This window comes from Panulirus ornatus, chromosome 14, assembly GCF_036320965.1.
Source record: "Panulirus ornatus isolate Po-2019 chromosome 14, ASM3632096v1, whole genome shotgun sequence".
NCBI lineage: Eukaryota > Metazoa > Arthropoda > Malacostraca > Decapoda > Palinuridae > Panulirus > Panulirus ornatus.
Genome location: NC_092237.1, coordinates 60,611,214 through 60,616,333, shown reverse-complemented (window position 1 = coordinate 60,616,333; position 5,120 = coordinate 60,611,214). Strand labels below are relative to the sequence as shown.

Here is a 5,120-nt window from a genome sequence, read left to right as displayed (position 1 = left end):
GGAAAGAAAACAGAGAATGAAAGAATAAAAAAATATGTGAAGAAATTAATCAGAGCTCCTGACTCTTGAATGTGGAAGGATTTCAGGAAAGAGGAAGAGGCGAAAGTGGATTCCACGTCTTCGCTGTCCGAGAAAAGATGATATCCCAACGTTCAATCCTCATGTGGCCGGTCTCCACACACAAGCTACAGGCAGCAGCAGCCAGAAAGGTGCCACGGGCCCAAGCCTTGGTAGAAGAAACACACACACACACACACACACACACACACACACACACACACGCACACATTCATACATTTTAGGAAATGCTTTACCTTCAGAGATCCAATCTTTCCCGTAACAGAGAATGACCTCTCCTTTCATGTGCTCCTTAAACTCCTACCCTACTGTCTGTGTGAACCGCTATGATTCCACTGTCTGCCACCTCCACTCTTAGGTACCTAAAACACTCCCCTCTCTCCTCATCTTCCCCATTCAGAGGTACGCAGAAAGTGTCCTACCTCATCCCTCTGCAGTATCTCATTACCTTCGTCTATATTTACTCTCAATATTCTCCTTTCAGATCATCTTCCAAACTCTGTTACCAGCTTTTGCAAGTTTCTCTCTGGAGTCTGCCACCGGAGATGTGTCATCTGCAAACAGCAACTGATTCACCTCCCATGAAACCCCGTCCCAGCATGCCACACACCTACCCTTCGTTCTAAAACCGATGCCCTCATGATGAGGGCCTAGGTGTTATGAGGGCCAGGTGGCATGAAGTGCCTTACTGCCAAGACCCAGGCGTTGTGATGGCCCAGGTGGTTTGAAAGCTTCGGTGTTGTGAAGCCCCCAGGTGGTGTGAGGTTCCAGGTGGTGTGAAGAGGTCCAGGTGGTGTGCGGATGTCCAGGTGGTGTGCGGATGTCCAGGTGGTGTGCGGATGTCCAGGTGGTGTGAGGAGATCCAGGTGGTTTCGGAGAGGGTAGGGAGGGAGGGCACCAGGACCCAGGTGGTGTCACAGAGGGGAGGGAGGACATCCAGGCAGTATAAGGGTCCCTCCTGTGTGATGGGTCCATCGCGGGTAACGGTAGCGGCGGGTGGAGGAGCGGCCCTGGCCTGGCCGGGCTGGGCCAGGCCAGGGCCGGGGCTCTAGGGCTGCCGGTCTCACCCGCCAGTCGGCTGGCAGACTTGGTGGTGGTGACACACACACTCCACGACGCTCTCTCCCCCCCACACACTCTCTCATCACAACCCCGACAACTGTACAAGACGACCTCTCACACGCTCCCATACTGGCTGGCAGCAAAGATTTGTCTGGAAGTCTCCAACTCCCTCCCAAGAGATAAAGGTGGCGTTCAAGGTTGGCTGCAGATATTTATATAGACTTGTCCCTCGAGTTAGATAAGCTTTCACTATGTACATATGTATGGTGGACAACCCAAGGTGCAACTTATTTCCTCAGTGTTCAGGCGTTTATTAGTATCTCCCCGACAGTGGTTAACAATTAGCAAGTTCCAGTAAGAAAGACGACCATGGGAAGAAATTTCACAGTTCGAAGTTAAGCTTCCTCGTTAGGAAGAAAAATAAAATTCCTGTGAATAAATCGAAGATAACCATAGGGTGAATGCACATGTCCTCAGTGGAGAGGAAACTCGTACAGCGTCCTGGAAGTTGACAAAGGATAATGCACAATAAAGAGCACTTAATGTAAATGGATTCTAACGTCTCCTTCAGGAGACGGCTTCAGTCGAGTAAATGCACCCAATTTCGTAGCTGAGACCTATCCAACGTGGGGGCAATAACTGCTGCATTATCATTGAAGTGAATAACGAAAATTATTTCTGGGCATGACCAAGTGCCAGTCACAAGCATTTGTTTACTGTTGTGATCTGATTTCTGAGGTTACCAGTGATCCCAAAATCATAATTGGTTGTTCCAGACTTAATCATACGAATAATACCGTGACCTGTGAGTAGAAAACAATAGCACTTCAACTATACACAGTAACTGAAAATCACACGACGAAAAATACGATAGTACTTCTCCACTGATCGTTTTGGGACACGCCCCCTAAATCTCTACGACACGCCCCCTGACTCCGTGAAACATGACTCCAGAACCAACCACAGGTGCTGATCGCTCCCAGCCGCAGTGGGGGCAATGCCTCACAGTCTGAAACGGCGGCTACATGCGGTGTTTTGATCCGTCATGCAGAGGGACGCTCACCAATGAAGTGTAACCTGCACCAGAGATGAGGCGATGGTACTCGTCTGATCTCACGGTCCTCTGACGTACACGTCTCGGCTTCCCACTGAAACACACCCCTGGAGTCGGAGGGTTTCTGAGGTATCTATACTAGCAGACTGACTTTCACGAGCTCACTGATATTTTTGTACACGAGTCCTTGATGAAGGTCGCCTAACATCCTCGGATGAATGCTACGTTAGCCATAAGTGCCGAGCCTTCAGAACGCTGCCCTCTGAACACATATCCTTTGGCTTCCATTCAGCCTTGTATTTTTTAAGGGGTCCCGTCCCCCTTCACTGAACCAGAACACATCCATGCGCGTCTTCCAGTGTTAAGTGTCACGCAGCCCGTAGCACTCAACACAGCATCCACCGGTAAATGCCCACTACCAGCAGCCACTCACGAGACGAGGAATCGTGCAAGTCGTATACTACCGGTCTGACACCCGGCGGAGACTCTGCCCGCCAGTTTGGGTGTGGAGTCAGCAGAACTAAGGTCCTCCTTCGTCAGCGTGTGAGCCATAGCGTGCCATAACTCTTACGGGGGAAGCTTGGGGGATCTCCAGCCTCAGCTGCCCAAATCGAGGATTATTCCACCGGAAAAAAAAAAAAGAAACAGAAACGAGAGGAGGAGAGAAGAACTGGGAGAGAGAGTGAGAGAGAAGCAGTCGGAGGAGAAAGTCGATTGGTTGAGACGGAAACATACTGTGGATGATGGTGAAACTGGAGGAGCACAGCAGCTGGAACACCAAAAGTTTCGTGCAAGATTTTCCCACGAGAAGAGCGTCATAACTTGGCGGGGAGCTCTCCCAGGGGAAGAGACCCGTGTGTCATCCAGGGACAAGCCACCCCACACACGATTCCCCCGGGGGCCGCCCAGCACAGGCGAGCGAGCCGCCCATTGTCACCGCCCCAGGCTCCACTACCAACCCCTGTGCTCCCGGTCACTGCTCTACACTGTAAGTACTGTACACTCACTTTTACGTTTCCGCTCAGAAAATGATTCTTTCTTCCTGGCTAGACTCTACTCTCTCAGGACAAATATTAGCAAACTTTCTAAACTCCTTGACTTTTTTTTTACATGAATTCCCTTCACCTTATACATCAAGCTAATGAAATACACTCACACGAAATATACGATACGTTGCAGATGCACTCAACACACGTAGAAATTATATCTCGGTCCATAAAACCTTGATCGGCTGCTCGTAACTTAAATCAATAACAAAACATGTTCAGAAAATTTTGCTTTCGATAGCGCCTGGAGGAGAAATGAAAAGACAATCGGTGTTTTTTTCTCTTCTGCCTTCTTATAGACAGCGTCTCCCAGAGGAAATGTTAATATTCTATATCACCAACCGGGCGAAACTTTCCCCAATATTTTGGGCACAAGAGACGCCGGTTCGCATCTAAATCATAACACTTGGCATCATTGCGCGAAAACGGCTCGTGAAAAGAGGGGGGAAAAAAAAGACAGTCAGCCTTGCAGAGTAAAAGGGGGCTATGTGCTGGAAAGTGAGGATCCTTTACTTCGTCAGATCTCTTGCTACGGAGAGCCCCAACACAGGGTGAGGAACAGGTGCTAAAGAATGAGGAGGAGCAGGAAAAGGAGGAGGAGGAGGAGGAAAAGATCTCATATGGTGAGGATCTTTCTCGCGGTGTCTTTGGGAACGGTGTGTGTCTTGTAGATAATCAGAGAAGAGAAATCCAATTTACAAATTGAGACTCGACAAGATTTCTTAAAAAGAGTGAAAATATAATATATTCGGTGAGGCCCACGTCCCACCAAGGGCTTGCTGATAATCATATATGGTGTAAGATGTAACATTCCAGATTGAGGATCTGTTCTTAAAGGGTGAAAATCAAGACTTTTGGAATACGACTCAGGTTTTGTTGGAATATTTATAAATTCTATTACAGAGGATTCTTCTCAATCAAATACGAATATATTTTCCCTGAGCGAAAAGGAAACCTTCTTTGATGTAAAACATTTTAAGTTGAGATAAACAAACATATTCAAAGAAATTTAGGATTTACTGTAAATCTTCATTTTCAAATGTCCTAAGGATTTATAGATTAATCGACAATTGTATTAGCTGTTTATGGCGTCCTGTAAGATATGAACCTGATGTACAAAATGAGAACCACTCGTCTAGTAAGATTCTGACCTACAGATTAAGCCGGGAGTCTGAATGAATCATGCGGAACGAGAAATCTGACTAAGTATAGATTCAAAAGAATCAATCCAGTAAAAATCCGCTTTAAAAAAAAAAAAATCACTTACAACAGAATCAGACAAGATAATTAGCTTCAAAAGACTTAAGACTGTGTCTTTAAGATCGATCACAGGTTCCTCGACTTTAAAAGAATCAGTAAAATCAACCCTTACAGAATCAGCTTGAGAAAAACAAAAAAGCAGCAGTCTGAACATAATTGGAACCCACAAGAATTGGCCTTAAGAAGCAGTCTTGGAACTTTGATGTTATCAGTTACTCTTTATGTATATATGTATTTTTTGTTTTTGTTTACCTGGTATGTTGCAGATCTAAGAGTTGTTGCTTCTGGCAATACAACTCTTATCCAGATGTAACAACGTGAACGACAATCCAGCGGAACACGACAGTACAGTGAGATACGACGGCATATAAATACAGAGCAGCATTGTGAAATACGACAGCGCGGTGAGATATGACAGCATCGTGAACTCCAACAGCATAGTGAAATACGGCATCATTATGAAATACGACAGCACAGTGAAATACCGACTGCACAGAGAAATACGACACTTCTGTGAGAAACGACATGGTGAACTACGACGATAGTATTGTGAAATACGACAGTTTAGTGAAAAACGACATCATGCTTAAATGCGATGACACAAGTCAAATATAAGACTA

The 5,120-nt window shown here is 46.2% G+C and overlaps 1 protein-coding gene across 1 annotated transcript in view; it reads left to right on the top strand.

Annotated features, from left to right (window-relative positions):
* Positions 1-1,142: 1,142 nt before the first annotated feature.
* Positions 1,143-5,120, top strand: part of LOC139753489 (trehalose transporter 1-like protein) — a 98,664-nt gene continuing 94,686 nt past the window's right edge. Inside the window, exon 1 of the mRNA XM_071670079.1 lies at positions 1,143-3,182. The gene's annotated coding sequence lies outside the window, so the exon portion shown is untranslated. The remainder of the gene's footprint in view (positions 3,183-5,120) is intronic.